Genomic DNA, 18,384 nt, shown 5'->3' with positions numbered 1-18,384 from the left:
CATTGCGGTTTTACTGGGGATTATGTGTCTGACTGGGTTTTGGTTGAGTGCACTGACTTCCTGCTGGCTTGGTAGATAACCAGGAGAAATGCCAGAACATAACACATAATTAAACAGAAGCCAGCACGTGGTTTATGTGGTGGATTATGTTTTTAAAAAAATAGTGTGTCTTTTATTATTTCACACAGATTTAGATTTTGGGAGGAAGTCAGGGAGTGGTGTATGTATATATTTTTATATGTGCCGTACATGCTTTCTTAAATAAATTATCAAATAATTAAATTAAAGTTTCTTTTTTGCTATTATTTTAACAGCTTCACTGTCTTGGACTGCAGTGGATGACGTTAGGGTGGCCTTCCAGCTCTCAGCACATCTCCAGAGAAGAAGATGAACGACTGCTGCCTCCAGCTGCTGTCCAAGCCAGCTGAGTTGGAGTGCATCTGATGGTGGGATGAGATGCTCTCTGGGGAAGCAGCTGATTTTAAGGACATGAACAACAGCAACATAGCCAGCGAGGCAGCCAGTAGGGAAAGCACAAGATGAGAAGGGCCAGGGGTAAGCGACTGAACATTCAAAATTCGAGTGAAAGGATAGAAAACAAGTAAATCGGCGATAAATACCATTGTTCTCTGACATATAAAAAAAAAATAAAAATCTAACATTGATCCACAATGTACATGGGCGGTCAATACAATAGATGCATGGCCTACTCAAATAAGAGAAAAACTGAAAAAATATTGATGGATTTTACTAGCATCATAGAAATAAAATCATTCTTGTTTATTCCAAATCAGCAGTAACTAGAATGATGCGCCATCAGAAATGAGAGTTGAAGCGATCTTCATATCTTACTAAGAGTTAAAAAAAGCTTGAATGTATAATAAGTACCTGAAGCTAATACACATTTTTATTTGATATGATATATGTGGAATGAATAAAGGCATATATTTCTTTTTTCTCGGCTCGGTTTAGGAAGTGATGAGCTCTTTAGCCAACTGCTGATCTTAGCAGTGCTAAAAAATCTTTTTGCTGTCTGGCCAATATTAAGAGTTGTTTGTGACAGACATATTGAAACCAGATGATCCTGTGCCCAAATACATTTTCCAAGTCTTCAACCAATGTGTGTGTGTGTGTGAAATCAAGACATTGCAGCTTGCACACCAACCTGTCAGCTGGAGATAAACAACTCACTTGTGTGATGTATCATGTATAATGTAACACAATATATTTATGTGTGCGACCTCTTCATGTCCTCATTGTCCTTCATTCACTGATTGCTGAAGGATCTTTCTCTATGGTCTGTTGACACTGCGAGGTCACGGATCCATCTACTGGGAATACAGTGCAAACTTACAGTAAGTAATTGCATCTGTGTGTGTGTGCGTGCATATGTATGCATGTGTCTGGATATGCTGTGTGCATAGTCGGCCAGGTGGATTAAAGAATGTTATGAAAAATGTAAAAGACCTGCGAGAGAGAGAAGGGCCAGGTGGCACTTGGAAGCAGAGACACTTTTTCCAGTCTGCACATTAATCGCCTGCTTACAATTAGACCTAGATGTATTTGCTCTTCTATTCTTCTTCTGTGTGTTCAGAAACTACTAACCATACTAACTCAAAGAATTAAACTTTTATATTAAGTCATTTAGCAACATGGTTGTGCTTTCAAACATATATCTACACGTGCACCATGCCATGCTAGCACCAGGTTGGAGCCCCTTTTGCCTTTAAAACTGCCTTAATTATTCATGGCACAGATTCAACAAGGTGCTGGAAACATTCCTCAGAGATTTTGTTCCATATTGATGTAATAGCATCACAAAGTCGCTGCAGATTCATCAGCTGCACATCCATGATGTGAATCTCCTGTTCCATTAAATCAGTACAGTGACCTCACTGTCATGTTCAATGAATCAGTTTAAGATTATTTGAGCTTTCTGACATGGCATGTCATCCTACTGGAAGTTTAAACGATCATCAGTTGGTACTAAGATGCCCAATGCGTGCCAAGAAAATATCTGACACATCAGTCTGAGCTGTTGATACAAGGCATCTAAATTCTGACTATACCATGTCACAGAAGATATCAAGACTTAACAGACCAAGCAATACTTTTACAGCCTTCTATTGTTGAATTTTGGTGAGCCTGTGTAAATTGTAGCCTCAGTTTCCTGTTCTTAGCTGACAGGAGTAAGCATTGGAAACCGTCTCCTGCATACCTCAGTTGCGACAAATGGTTGTATGACATATTTCTCCTTGAGGCAACGGTTGTTCTGATTTAGCACTACATAAATAAAATTTAATTAAACAGGTAGAGTTGAATTTGAGCTACTATTGCCTTCCTTAGCTAAAAGCAGTCTGGCCACTCTACCTGGCATTGAGCATGAACAAGCCATTTTCACCCAGAGAGCTGCTGTTCACTGTAAATTTTCTTTTTATCAGATCATTCTGTGTAAACATTAGAGATGGTTGTGTGGAAAAATTCCAGTGGATTAACGCTTTCTGGAATACTCGGATAAGTTCAGCAACTTCAGCAACTTGTCTTGACCATCTCTACATGCCTATATCCATTAAATTCTAGCCATGTTATATTGGCTGATCTATATATACATTAATGAGTAATTAAACAGCTGTACCTAATGTACACATTGTCAACTACTATATGTACTTTTAGACAGACAATGGACATATTCGGTTTAAAATTGTTTATTCTCTGAAACCTTTCACAGAGACAAAATGCATGCTGCAAATGTAGTTTAAGAATATTCCAAAGCTGAGTTCACTCTACGAGCACTTTAACAGTGAACATGGTTACAATAGTTCTGTACTCTACATAACAAACTATTTTTGAGGTAAGTAGAGAGGGAGACACACAAGTGAGTTTATTTCCTGCTTCCAGAGTCAACAGAAAGTAATGATTGTAGCAGCAAGAGAGCCTCAGATCACAGCAAACCTTTATTATATACAGCCACAACTGATTCACTATACTTTAACTTGTGAAAAGAAGTAGGGAAATTTCAGTTGAAGTTAAAGCTGTCATAAAATTTCTCTGGTTCTCTTTCAGCTGCTCTTTTGCTTCATTCTTTTTTACCTGTCAGCCCTAAATAGCCGGTGGGTGGCGTGGACCCACTTTGTAAATGTGATAACTGGAAAAAGAGCAGACGTAGGAGCTTCAACTTTTTTAAAAATTTATTTATATATTTTTTATTAACCTGTCCTGTCCAGTTTTGTTGTTCGAAACATATTTGCTTTCCCAGGAGGAGCACCGTAGACTTTCTGTAGCCTCCTCTTGTTATTGAAATAGAAAAAGTAAAGGGTGAGAAAAAAAGAATGGGGGTGGGGGAAAAAGTCGAGGATGAAGTAAACAGACACACTGGGTCTCCAACTGCTGCTTCTGTAACAAAGTAAACTCAGATGATACACAGAGGTACACTAACAAATATGCAATTTTGTTGTGTGTGTGTGTGTTTGTGTGTGTGTGTGTGTGTGAAAGAGCGAAAGAGGAATACCTCAACTTCAAATTGATAATTTAGGTGTATCTACCAAAAATCTGGGACGAGTTTGAATCTCATTGATCTCGACTTATTAAAGGTCAGACGTCAAGTTTGCTGAAAATCTTGTGAATGCGATAACTCAAGAAGGAAGTCACCTAGGATTTTGAAATTGCTGCCATTGGTGTGTCTGCAAGGGGCTGAGGGGTATTATGTATGTTTTACCCTTATGTCCTGCTTGCTACCACACTAGAGACTCTCACACTGAGCTGAAATGAAACAGATGTCTACACATTAAGCGAATAAAAGGTCTGTGGTTCCTTATTTTTGTGAGGGATAGGATATTACCTGAACATTTTAGACTGAAATCTATCACTTTTACTTTCTAATTTTATTTTACTTTTCATTTTTCCTACAGTTATTGTTTATTTGCATTTCTAATGTGCTGATTCAAATTAGTGAAAAAATGGCCCCATAAACTTAATTTTCTTCTGACAGCTGGATCAAAATCATGAGCCCCCCCACAACTGGAACCATTTACTGTACATTCTTTCCTTTGTCAAATGTCCTATTTTCACACACAACACATTTTCCACATGACTATCAACGGCACTAAGACTAATTCAGATACGATGAGACGCGTTCTGTTTAACGTTTAAACATCTGTTGCTAGTCTAACTTAGATTTAGATTTACTGAAGCCTTATGTTTAGACCTCTAAGTGACAGAACAGATAATGAAAGTAAGACTTTTGTGTTGTCTGTTGTTATTGTTTATATCATATATTATGCTCTTTGACTTTGAAGATAATCACTATATATTTTCTAAAAAATGTGCGCTTTCAGTGTGTGGTGGCCTAAAAAAATAGTGGTTGAATGTGCATAGACTTTTTTTTTTTTAATTTAAGGTTTTAAATGTTATTGGAAAGAGTTAAACGTCAGAACCAGGTCTAGAGTTCATCCCAATGGTCTGGCAAATGCTCTAGCAGGTACTACCTGAGGCTGGCTGTTTCAAATCCTTTTTTCAGTGGCTGGAAACTATTTTAATGGGAAACACAGGGATGAATAAAAAAAGAGTTAAGAGCTAGAATTCTCCTCTTCTCCAGGCCCAATTAGATGTTGGCCTGTTTCTGTCAGAAATCTTTCAGCAGTTTTTCAGGGAAGCATACTTTATGACACCAGCACCACATCTCTCGAGTACAGTCCCCTGAGAGAGCGGGAAAGAAAAAGGTTTAAAGAAATTCACAGTTCAGTTTTCACATATGTTAGAGATGACCTGCCAGTCATATTATCCCGTTTGGTAATGAAGTGAGATATTGTGTAAAACTTGCTCCTGGTAAATTGCTGGATAATGTCCTTATTTGTATCAAATTAAACACAATCAAGCATTAGCATGGTCGTTACAGACCTGGATCTGAATGCTGCCATGGAGAATATCTCCCACATGCTGCACATGCTGTCAGGTTGTCTGCAGTTCATTGCAATCTACTGTACTTCCCTTTACGTAGGGGCCTTTCTGGTGTGTATTTATTCACAGTTCTTTTTGCTGGATACAGTTGTTCATTTTTAGGCAATGTTAGGGTTTGTGCCAGAACTCTCTAATGGTTTTCACTTGTGTTTTTTACAGCAGAAAGTTTTTCTCAAAGGCATCAGAAGCATTAGCGTACAGTAAGACAGTATTTTGTTTTTGGCAAGTGCAAGGACATATGGGAATCTAAATTTTAAAGCTCATTGATTTAGAAGTGCTCATTTACTTTATCCTTCTGCTTTAACCTTTATGGATGTTTGATATAGTTTTCAGTGTTTGTGTGACTGAGAATAATGTTTATGTTTCTGTGGCAGGATCATAGACTAAATGGACTGGAATTTTATAGTGCTTTTCTACTATTAGTGACATTCAAAATTTCACACTGTACTTTACAAAAGTCAGTATTTGGTATGACTGCCCTTATTCTTCAACACAATCTCTCTTAGGGAAGTGTTCTTATAATTTCTTTAAGTAGTCTTCAGGAATAGTTCTCTAGACGTCTTGAAGGAGATTCAAAGATGGATGTTTCTGCCTTTTGTTCTGTTCTCTATCAAGATGATCCCACACTGCTTCAACAATGTTGAGGTCTTGGTTCTGGGGATGCCAATCCATAACCGGTGGTGTTCCACTATGTTTATCTATCCTTCTACACTCTCATTGTCATCCTGAAAAATGAAGCCTTTGCCAATCAGATGATTTCCAGATGGGTGAAGTCTGATGGTTCTGCATCCATACCATCAGTTTGGACAAGATCTCTAGCATCACTGACTTAAATGCATTACCTCCATCGTGTTTTATAGATGGCTGTAGACGCTCATTGTTGTACCTTTCTTCTGACCTCCTTCATTCATATTGATGACATTTTCACCCAAAAGTTCAAATTTTGATCCATAAGACCTATTGCTGCTGATTTTCGTTCCAGTTCTTGCGTAATTTGGCGTTCTTCATCTTTTTCTCACTCTTTCCCTTTAGAATGGCTTCTTGACAGCCACCCTTCCACTGAGACCATGTGTGATGAGTATTCAGTGATCAGCAGAAAGTAGATCCAATGAAGATCCAGCTGTATCTCCAAGGTCCCATGTCAAGTCATTGCTGATTTTTTTTTGGTCCTATTTCCCAAGGACAGGGCTTTTAGATACTGTTCGTCTGTTGTAGATAGTTTTGCCACTTCTTCCTTTGTCCTCCTTTTGTCCAGCTTCCCCAGTTTTTAAGGACACACTGCACACCCAACTTTTTGACTAAAAGCTCTTGTTTTATCTAAGGAATTGTTCAATTATTTCTAAAGAAATGGGAATAAATGAATTCAGTGAATGGGCTGCTAGTAACAAAGTGCCTAAAAATACAATTTAAAATTGTTTTATTGTTGAGTTGTCTGCTGTGAGTAGACAGAACACTGGTTCATCTCTTGAGTTAGGTGCCTTTTTTATGAATGATTCATAGGTCTGTCTTGGTTTATCCTGTCTTTCTCCTCTCACCCCAAACCAGTCACAGCAGACGCCCCCCCAAAACCAAATGCTCTCTCATAGGGTTTTTTTTTGACGGTTGAGGTTTTCCTCTGAAAATGATCAGGTTCAGAGACTTGACTGAAAATGAGTGAAAAACTACCCAATGACCAAAGAAAAACTCTGAAAGATCTTCAGAAAGCCTGGAGAAATTGTGAACATGTTTAAAAAATTATATGAAAGTCTGGCCCCTTTGGAAGAAAAATAACAAATAAATGAGGCGTGAGTCGAGATTTTTACGCTGTACTTCAGTTTTAATTACACGTTAAAAATATTTTCAAATGCCAAATCTCTTTTCTTTTATATAAGAGTATGCTTTATGATCCTCTCCTTCGGAGCAGAAAACCGACACTGTGAGGCAATGTGAATGTGAGTCAATGTGAATTTTTACCATTAGAGGAGATTGAAAACATAGTAAACAACACAGACCACTGGCTCATGAGTTTCTCTCTGGCAGTTTAAGGATATCCCTCTCCACCAGGAATTCTGCTTCAAGCAACAACTTTGCTTTATTGGCCCATCATCAGCTGTCTCTTAGATTCACTTCAGATGCTGCTCCTGAGGAAAAACAGAGTGTTTTACTTAGGACAAGATGCACCACTCTGTACTGATTGGGTTCATCATGGCCAGACCTCTGTCTGCTATGTGTTAGATGGTGATTGTGAACAAATCCCACTTTGCTTTCCCTACTTGTTAACTTCATAATTAATCTGAGGTCATTTTATTATTTTTTATTCCTGTTTATAGCTTCAGGAGTAGAGGCATGCACAGACATCTGCAGCAGTGTAATGCTCACATTCTATGAATTCTGATGAATTAGTTTGATTGTTTTAGACAAGTTTAGTAATTTTGCTAGTCTTTGAAAATTGTTCTTACTGATGTGATAATGTACCAAACACTATTGTTGTTATCAGTCTAACTAAATCTAAACGGTTTAAATCTGATAGTGTTCACCAAAAGTGTGAGGAAAAGATAATGTGATCATAGAAAGTGGCTATAATTAATATTCTTTATGATAAACAAATGATAATGCTGCTTTTTGATTATTGGGCGTACATAGAAAAGCATTTGCACTTTCTCTTGCATGGTCATGTGTCACTGTGCTTTTTATCTTTATAAAGATTTCTGGACATGAATGTGTAGATTATGTAGGTGAAGGCCAAGCTTTTTAAAACAGAAACAAGAAGCTTAGCCTGTTTAGCCTGCCAGTAGTACTCTGACTGCTCTCACATTTGAGCAAGCTTTGGTAATATGCAGGTAAAAGGTTCATGTAATGTGCAAAAGTGGGCTTGCATTTGCTAAAATCTAATCATAAAAGCTTTGGTTGTCATTAGACAACCTACCCAGCAATTCATATGTTTTCTTCTGCTTATCTTTTTCAGGGTTGGGGTGGGAGCTCAGCTTGTAGGGCGAGAGTTGGGGTAATCTTTGGACCAGTCTGCTGCAGGGCTCATTGGAAACCCGCAGCATAGAATTGCCTGAAATCTGTCGCACTTGGTTTAAATATCTGCTGGCTAAACTGGAAGTCCTGGCATCAGATAATAGATGATAGATTTTCTAGATTCAGGTATTGCAACTTGATATTTTGTTTCAGTAGTTTTTCAGGGTGTACTTAGATGATCGTTTTCTGTGTATCTTTTGTGTATTATATTATTTCACTTCCTCACAACTGATCACCTTTTGGGGACAAGATATAGTGCTCTGATTGGCTGATATTTTCCTCTGTGAGTTAACTGCTGCACAGACTTTCTGGCTAATTTTGACCTTTTGCAATTGCAGTTTCCTTTTGTTGTGTGATGACGTTTCCAATGTGCTCACCTTATATATAATGATGACTTAAGGATCGTCATTATATATAAGGCCAAGGTTGTACATCTAAATTTCAAGAAACGGAGCATGCCAGTTTGAAGTTAGCCTCATTACTATGACTAAAATGCATTTTTGTGTTTCATTTTTGTTGCATCACATTTGGTAATATTAACATCCACAGTTGTTTTTACAAGGTTGGCATTTACTGTCTGATTGGCTGATTAAGAAGCAGTAATGTTTTTCCCATCTCACTCTTCCGTGGTGATTGGGACCAGAAGACTTGTTTTTCAGTCCAAGATTGCCCATTCCGCCCTCACAGCTGCAGAGTTGACAATGACTGAACTGGGAAAATTTTTTCAGGTGGAAACATAAAAATAAACCTAGGTCTTATCTATCATGTGACCTCTTGTTTCTTTATTTCTTTCAAATATACAATTCTTGTTTCCCATCTGCCACATGGACAGCCTAAACAAGGGCAGTTAGAATAAACTGTGGGAAAAGAGTTTGAAAAGAGAAAACTGGACTTTCAGATCTGATTGTTTTCCTTCATACTCCATGCATTCCAAGAGAAAATATGCCTTTGCCTTTGTTTCAACCTGGGCACAGAATCAATTTTGTCTATTAACTATTGTTTTCTGTGGCTTAAACAATCCAATTCTTTCTATCTTTCTCTCTTCCTTTCCCTCGATCTATCATTCTGTGAATAAATTATAACCGTAACCCTGCCAGTGAACGATGCCGTAACCAGCACTGCTCCTGCGCCAACCCTCAACACTTTGACATGAAGACAAATGGATTAAACCCTACAGGGACACCTGTGGTAAGTTATATGTATCTCCTGTGAGGTTGAACAACTACTACTGTGTATCCATTTAGTGTGTCTTACTTCATCATCTGTCGTATGTTGATTTACTCTGGGTTGTATCCAGCTAAATTCTTTATTGGAAGAGCCTCTCTTATTTTTCTGCTTTGCAGTCCAGACAGTTTAGCAGATAAATGGACAGAAAAATGGAAAGAGGGTGCATTTGGTTGTTTTTTTTTTTTTCCTGAAGGTGTCACAGGCTTTAGTGTAAACTGTGGTTTTCATGTTCTGTTCAGAAATGATTTGATGATGTGGTGTGGAGTGGATAATTATTTTCCACTTCCCCAACCAAAGGCATTTGCTAAAGCTTCCCTTAGTTTGATCCTGTGATTTATTTCTCCTAACTCAAAGCAGCAAAAACAGCACAGAGACAAAAGACGGCTTTAGTATAGTCTTATCACCAAACCAGGAAAAAAAATGTTACTTCTCTTTTAAAATTTTTATATATTTTTTATTTGTATTTTGTATCTGTTTCTCTGGTGGCTGAAGCTCTTTTTAGTTCTTTCCCCCCCCTTTTCCTTTTGATGGCAAGTGAGAGGCTGTAAAATATTTCAAGGTGTCTCCTAACACCGAGCATGGTGGTGATGTGACTTTGTGATCAAAAAGAACCATTAAAGAAACATTATAACATAAAGTCTGCAGAAAGAAAACAATTTCCTGGTTGAGATAGTGGATCCTGAGGATGTTTGAGTCTCTGGCAAAGGTTATCACACAGTGGAGTTCATAAGGATGAAGTGACAATGACACAAGTTTAATCTAAGTTAAATACTTTCACAAATGTAAAGATGGCGTTTTATCAAAGAAATGTCGAACCTAATCCAAGTTTAACATAATAAGATTAAGTCATAAGGAGAATATACTCAACTCAATATACTCAAGTGCTGAGCCAAGCTAAAATGCCACCTCATCTCAGCAAACATTTCTTTGTAAGCTTTATTGTATAGATGCATAGGTCTTTGCTGAATCTTTGCACTAGAAACCCCTGAAACAATAAAAAATGAAGGATTTTCAGTTAGGAAAAACGACAGCTGAGCAGTTAAAGAACAATGGCTGACAAAGCAACCCGGCCATGTTTAAATTACCCAGAATTCAAAGCAAATTTGTTTTATGAAACATAATCAAATACATCTGAATTGAGACGTCTGTTTGAACTCTTCACGTTTGCTCTAAGCCACAGTCTCATCTTTGTGAAATTTATGACTATTTGCAACACAAAAATGCAGTGTTAACTTTCACAAACAATGAAAGGAGCAATGAAGCTGTGCAGCCGTGTACTGTGTATAAACACATCTAAACAGTTTATTTGTTGATTTCTGAAGGCCTTCTGTTATTGCTCCACTGTGTGCACACTGACCTACTCTGCAGGACTTGTGTATTGTACAGGACCCTCATAGCCCGCCAATGTTCCACCATAAAACATTATTTCATCATGTGTCTTAACTTTAAAACAAAATGTGATGCTGGATTTTTACTCAAAAGACGGCAGAGCTGAGTAGTTTTCAGTGTGTCAAAGCCTGAAAATGATTTTACCATCGTGCGCATCTGCTTTGTGATTTTAAGTCATTTATGTTTTACATAGTGCAACAATTGTCAAAGATGCATCTTGTATGTATAAGTGGGTTGTATTTTAAATTTGGATGCTTAAGACCTGGTGGGGTGATGGAGAATGTCTTGTTATAACACACCTCACTGACTTAAGTTTGATTTTTGTTCATGCATAATTATTACTGTTATATACGAAGGACAATGTGTTTGTTATTGTCTGCTCTAGTCCCTGATAACTATTAGGAAAATGCACTTACTTACAAATCAAGATCAGTACTGTACCACATATGTGCCACATATCGAACACACAGGTTAATTAAAGTAGCTTTGCTTAGCACAAAAACAGCATGCTAGCACCAGCAGCTATGATGATCCAAATTATCCTGGAAAAACCATCACCTGAAAGTGAAAGATTTTTGAGAGAAGTCATTATACTCACTGTCTAATGTGATGCCCCGCAGAAGACTGAAATTGCTTTGTAGCATCTCATATTGAAATATGTTAACTATTTTTTAAAGCTGTAGAGTGATTAGAAAATTTGCTGAAATCGTTGGACACAGTTGACCATGCTACAGTTGGATACTGATATTGACTTATCTTGGAAAGCTCTACAGTCATGGCCAAAAGGCAGGAACATCACTGCCAAAACTAAATTTCATTTATTTGCTAACAAAAGTTTTTGAAACATAAAGAGATCCTCACAAATGTTCTTCATTATATCACAGAAATATGTTAAAAAAAACAAAACAAATAAAAACTAAAGCAGCAAAATGCACAAAAGGGAAACTTTCTGTCACTGTAAGTTGATTTTCAAAGTACAGCTACAGTCAGGGCCATGACTGTGTCTGTTATATAAATATATTCAATATAGGATTGTTGGGGAGAACAATGAAATTGAATTTACATTAACTATAATTCTGTTAAAGTGTTGTTTTGCTTTTTGCCGTGTTTAAATTTAGTCAAAGTCGTCTTGCATTTTTAATGTAATGCATCTTCACCCTATTTAAGACTGCTCAAAGAATGCCCTGTTCTCACTTACAGGTGCTTCCTTCAAAGTTATAAATAAATAAACACATACATACATGAAGTAATTGTGACGTGGGATTACGAAATTTCTAGATGCTATGGTACTTTGCAGGCAGTGGGCGTGACACCAAGGTAACATTTGCTTATTGAATGATAAACAGTTTACATTTCAGACGATAGGAAGCATTATTAGCGCTTATTTCATTTTCTTCAATAAATTTCTTCTGCTTTTCATAACAAATCCTGAAACAATTCACATTGTTCCATCATTAAATATGTGAAACCAATAAAATCAATAATGGTCTTTTATGTAGTTGAACCCCTTTACATGCAAATACTGATTATAACATTTGGGAGGAAAGCGATTACACAGTGTCTGTAGTGTCTTTAAATGAAAAGAAACCATTTGTATGGAGGTCACTGTTGATTGTTGGGAGTGAAAAAACTGTGCAGTAGCGGAGTAGAGTGTGTGTAAAAAGTCAGACTTTTCTGATGCCGACATCTGTGTGTTTGTGATTCTGTGTCAGAGCCAGATTCTCTCTTTAAGACTGTGGATTTGTCTAGTATCCTATCTGCTGTCAGCTCTAAGCTGCAGGCCTGATCCTCCCATGTAATGTGGTTATTTATCTTTCAGATGGAGGATCCATCCTGACAAGCTCTCTCACATACATAAAATACGTGCATGCTTGCACAGGCACAGCGAGGGCGCACGCATATACACACACAGGCAAAGGCACACAAAATGAGAACCACATTGAGCTTTTGATCGCTCTCTTCTGCTCTCTGAGACAAATTTAAAAGTGGATGAATTATGTCTCTTTCTTTTCTCTGTCCTCTAGTTCCTCTAAATCCTTTTGCTTCATCATCTACATCGCTGTTGTCCCCCTTGGCTTTCCAGAAGAAAAAAAAAAGATTTGCTAATTGCCACATGGCAGTTGGCAGCTACTCTTCCTGTCTGTCAAAAATCATAATGTGGCTGTGCGTCTCATTTTCAAAAATGGAATTTTTAGTCCCAGGTCTGTGGTATAAATGTGAACATTTTAAACATACCACACAAAAACACTCTCCTCTGTAGATTTCTTTTTATAACTTTAAAAGTCTTTTGCAGATGTGGAAGGATGTGTGTTTGCATTTCATCTCTTATGCTGTTTGTTGGTTTACGTCACTTTTTAACATTGAGTAGCACAATATTGTTAACAGCCCCTTGTTTCCTATGCATAGACTACACTTTGATGGGCAATACAAATATATTAATTAAACTAATCCTCAGGAAAACACTGCATTCTCATGGCAGTGGGCATGCAGTACAATATGGTGATTTTTACACATGAAAAAGATATTTGTGTGCACACTGTGGGTGTGTGCGTGAAACTTTAGATGGTTATCCCATAGATTTTTCCGCTTTGCTGTAGAATGCAAAACCCATTTATCTGCATGGAAAAGTGGACTTTATGCACGACCGCACATCCTGACTGGCACATAATAAGTTTACAAAAATGTAACAAGGTCCGCAGTTGGAGAGGTTCGATAAAAGTATCATTATAGATTTCAGATTATAGCAACTTGGTGAGACAGTGATGACAGAAATATCTGATCTTTGTGGGGTGGCAAGGTGGAGTATCTGGAAGAATGAATGTGTCCTTTAATGTGTGCAGTATTTTCATCTGACCTGGTATGGGAGTCTGTAACTTAATAAGCCATTCTACTCATGGCATCAACGGGTTGGAAAAAGTGAGTGGAAAAAAAAAAAAATCAAAATTCTTGTCTTATTCCATACTCAAAATCACAACCAGTCCAAGCGAGGAAGCTTGCACACACTTGACTAAGCTGTGAAAGACCGTCTACTCTTGGCCACGGCAGCAAACATTTTCCGATTGCCTGCACCTACTGGAGGCACAGAACTCGTGGAGGGTGCGCAAAATAGTCATGATTTTCAAATTTTAATATGTCAGTTTGATATTGGGAAGAATTTGGTGAGGCCTTCTGTGAGTGGTTTTCCACCAGATTAAATGTGATCTGTTTTCATGGAGTATGGTGACCAATGTCCTGTGGATAAGAAATTTGAATTTTTTTCCCAAGTGTAATCAAGCTTGAAACTGTAAACTGACAGACAAAAACTGATCTTTGCTTTGTACAACTGCTGTTTTGTTTTATTTTTTGCACCCATCACTGATACAGGTTTTCCAGCTGTGTGGCGCATGTTGGCAGATCTGGATGACGATTTGCTGAAAAGCCATAAAATGAAAGAAAGAAGTGACGAATCTGTGATGACAAAAGCAGCAAGGGGACAGTGTGACTTAGCTGAGAAAGGAATGTGGAATAAAAGGCACCAAAATAAGAAAAAAGGGCTGCACAGTGGCTCATGACAGTGTGTGGCAGAGAAAATGTCTGATTTTATTTTTTCCTCACCACAAAAATAATTCAGGATCCACAGGGATCCTCTGAACCCGGAGTATTTATTACTGCTGGAAATGGTAAATGGGCTGGTTCTTCTCATACATGCACTTTTTTTCTGCACTGAAGATCTTTCTATCTCAGTGTTTTGGTAGCAGCTCAGGGTTATAATGACGTTCATAATTATTACAGAGTAATTATGAACATCAACTAAATAAGTTAAGAACTTAAACATATAACCACCGCCTTCAAAACAATGTTGTAACATACATTCGTGTAATTTGGGGGTCTTGTACAGTACACAAGTCCTCATGTTTTAAGTCTCATGTTTTACACACCAGGATTAAATCCTTCTTCCACTTAGTGCTATTTTGGCCAGCTGTTCCAATTTAACTTCAGTATTTAATTTGAAATAACCTCAAATTTACAGCACAAAAGTCAAGTTAAAAAATAATGAATAAATATTATGCTACAATACATTTCCCAACCTTTTGGAGCCATGGCACATATTTCACAGTAGAAAAATCACACAGCACACCACCAAACAAAAATGTCACAAAAAGCCTATTGATAATTTTTCCCCACGTACCAGGTATAGCGGAATTGGCTCGGTTTGTCCCCAGTATACCTTTTTTGCTTTCTTCTGACCACTACTCATGCTAGGGCCTTCATCTGGGTCGGAATTTTCTCCAGGACCCAGGTCAGACTGACCAGTTTTGTCTTTTCAAATAGTTATCTATTGCTATTACGCTCTGCATCCTCTCACAGCATGACTATTATGTAGTTGCTTCTTCCTCTTCTTCTGTTTTATTGGCAGTTGGCAACCCATTTAATTAGCGCAGGTAGTTGTACTGCCCTCTAGTGTAATTGTTCTGCCCGTTACTCACGCTGATCGCTTAGAGTACTAATCAGGTGGAACCAGATAATCTTCCACGGCACACCTATGTGTCATGGCACAGTGGTTGGGAAACACTGGGAAGAAAGGCTACTCTGTTACGTTTATTGAGATCAACAGCAGACTTTAAGAGTTTCATAGTCAATAAGTATATGAAAATGACTTGGCTCTGTAACATGTTTTACAGCATCATGTACTGTAGGTCGTAACGAGTGACAGTCTTGTTAGAATTCATCTTTTTATGGAGGAGTGCGACTGCTTTTTTTCATTAGAGCATTGGTTGCAAAGCTAACAAACATAACTGTTTTTATATTTGCAAAACATTTCTTCAGAAATACTAACTGCAGGATGTGGCAGAAAGCAGATCAACAGTTTAAAATAAGAAGCTGCAGATTGGGAATTGGAGGGAATCATGATGCCAAGTGGTTGACACTCAGGAGGAATAGAGCTAGGATTTTTCTTTTTTTGTGAGTCTCCTGTAAAATCTGACGCTCTGAATCATTTATCTTTTATTTAGTTAATAGTAGTTTTCACTCTGAATCACTGCTGCTTAGTGTTTCAATAAAAAGTTGTAACAGAACAGCCCACGTAGTGTGATTCGTACTGTGAGTCTTGAAAGTGAAAGTCCATTTCTATTGTTGTTTGTGCTGTAAACTGTTTCAAGAATGCCGCACAAAAAATTTGTTCCCTCCAGCAAAATCCGCTCTGCCAAAGGGTTTGCATACAAATATTGTTTATAAGCTTTGAATATAACATTCATTCTGTTGCATTGCAACTCTTGAAAATACGAATTAGGTCAGTTGGTGACCACATATATTTCCTCTAGTGATAGAAACCAGACTGCATTCAACAAGGCAAGTGGGATGAAGGAAACCAGAGAAATTGGTGGTGTTGCAAGGCAGTGAGAACATTGGGTAAAAAGTTGAAAAAAGGGAAGGCTCTTTTTTGGATAAGACATTTAGGAGAGATGTGAAAAGAAAACTTTTATTCTTATAAGTGTATAAGAATAAAAGTTGTTGTTGTTGGTTGTGGTGGGGGTAAAGATGAAATGGAAGTAAATAAATCAATAGCATGGTGTAAATGGTGTAAGTGCTTTAACTGAAGTATTGTACTCTTTGAGGTACTTGCATTTTTCTATTTACATTTCTTGACGTTTTTACTTTGACTCCATGACCTGAGAAACAGGAACTGTTTTGTAAGGCCACAATAATACGCTGCTCAATATTAATTTTACCTCTTTTTAAGCTTATTGGTGCAATGCTTCATAACAGTCCCAGTTTCTCATTTGGACTCTTGGGAAAATGAATTATCTATGCCTGCTTTAGAGGGAATTATTATTTCTTTTTTACTCTATTACATTTATTTGACAACTATAATTGCTAGGTATTTGTTGAAGCTGGAGCTGCACTGACCTTATGCTGTGCCTTGCAGGCAGTTGTGTTTGCCGTGACCATTTTAACTGGAAGGATTACCGCCAGTCAAACAGAAGAAGAACCCAAAACTGCACTTTGCTGGAAAAAAAAGCTGTTCCAAGACTGGACAGACCTGCTGCAGACAGAGTGGAACTAACCTTATTTTGTTGATTTGGCATTAGTACAAGCAAAAGGATGGCTCGATATCAAAAACAATCACACTCACTTAGAAAAACAATCTAAGCTTGTCAGTGTCAAAAAAAGCACATTGACTTTGATGCATACAGTTGCCTGTGGGATTAACTCACAGCTGTTTTGCAGTTGTTGGTTATAGCGCTCATTGTTGGACAACATCTAGACATTTGTCCATGTAAATAAGTTGCATACAAAAAGATAGAAAATAAAATATGTGATTTTTCTGGTTATGTAATGGAGGTAATGCACTTTTGGATGTGGATGTATATTAACCAGAGTATTTTTATACCCCACCGTACTCAGAGTAGTGGCAACACACTGCCGAGTTGCTTTTTTGGCTTTGTTAATAGTTGCCTGGCTGTTGTTTTTTTCACATTTGGCCCGTGGATATTCCTGTATGAACCCGCATTTACACTGGCATTGTAAAAGGGAAAATGGCAAAGCTTTCATATTAACTTGATTTGTGAGTTTTAGATCAGAGGGGCCTAAGTTAGAAATCAAATTCTTTTGACCTGCTTAAGAAAGTTTCTTTTAATGCTCTTTTATGAATCAATCAATAATTTATTTGGTCTTTATCTGTCATGTTTCCATTCATCCCACAGAATAGCAGTTTAAGGAAACTGGTTACATCCAGTCTTCATAACTTTTTTTTACTTTCACTAGTAGCCTATGATTCATTTTCGGCTTAATGGATTCTGACGTGATGAAGGCCAAAGCTATCTGTTCAGGGACTTCCACAGAAGAAACACCTCCTCTGGTGAGCAATAGCATTTCCCGTCTCGTGTGATGACATGTGGGATGGGATGTATTGGAGGGTGGAGATGTTTAAATACACACGCACATAAACACGCATGTGCTAGCAGATGTGTGAGCCTTGCACAAACAGTCTGTGTCTGTGTCTGTCTGTGAGGGCCGATATTCTTGGCTGACCAGAAATACAACGGGCTCAAGGAAACGCAGTCGTGCATGCACACAAACAGATGCAAAAACTAAACGCTCTGACTGTAAAGAGTGGTGATTTCAAAGAAAGCTCATGATGCAACGCTGTCACCATGTGTTAGTGATGCACAGGAAAATCATGTCCAAATGTATGACACATGGTTGCCAAAGGCAGTTATTTTTTTTGTTTTTCTTGTCAGCTGGTCTGTGCTGCACGTGACTTGCAAAGAATGTATTTATAGAAAGGATGATGGCGTTGTTTCCATCAAATGTAAAAACCTTATTCTGTACGCTCACAACTTGTTGAATTTGGATACACAATACGTCAACTTGTAGAGACTTAAGTGTGTGTATGTGTGACTAAATGACATATTGGGGATTTAACTGGAACACACTCAGGCTGTGGAGACCTGCTGCTTGTAATCCCACATTTATTTTCACATTTAAACCACCAGTGTGGAACTTTTGTCTCCCCCTTCTGGTAGTGAGAGTATTTACACTAACACTGTCAACACATGACAAACTAAAGCCACACTCATGGTAATCCCTGTTTGGCCTATTTGATCGGGTTTCTTGGTTTGATGGTAACCATTCTGCTGAATGCTGTGTTTCTTTGTAACTAAAGCATTTTTATGGGTTTAAGCTATATGGCTGTATGACTAGCCATATAGCTTAGCCATGGGTAATTAACACCACCTAAAAAAATCATTGGCTGCCCTCTGCCACCCCTTGGAGGCTGCTTCCAAGCACTTTATGCTCCGTTGTGTGTTTTTTTCTTGTTTTGTATAT

This window comes from Pelmatolapia mariae, linkage group LG16_19, assembly GCF_036321145.2.
Source record: "Pelmatolapia mariae isolate MD_Pm_ZW linkage group LG16_19, Pm_UMD_F_2, whole genome shotgun sequence".
NCBI classification, from domain to species: Eukaryota; Metazoa; Chordata; class Actinopteri; order Cichliformes; family Cichlidae; genus Pelmatolapia; species Pelmatolapia mariae.
The sequence above is the reverse complement of the archived record's forward strand: the minus strand, read 5'-3'. Positions refer to the sequence as shown.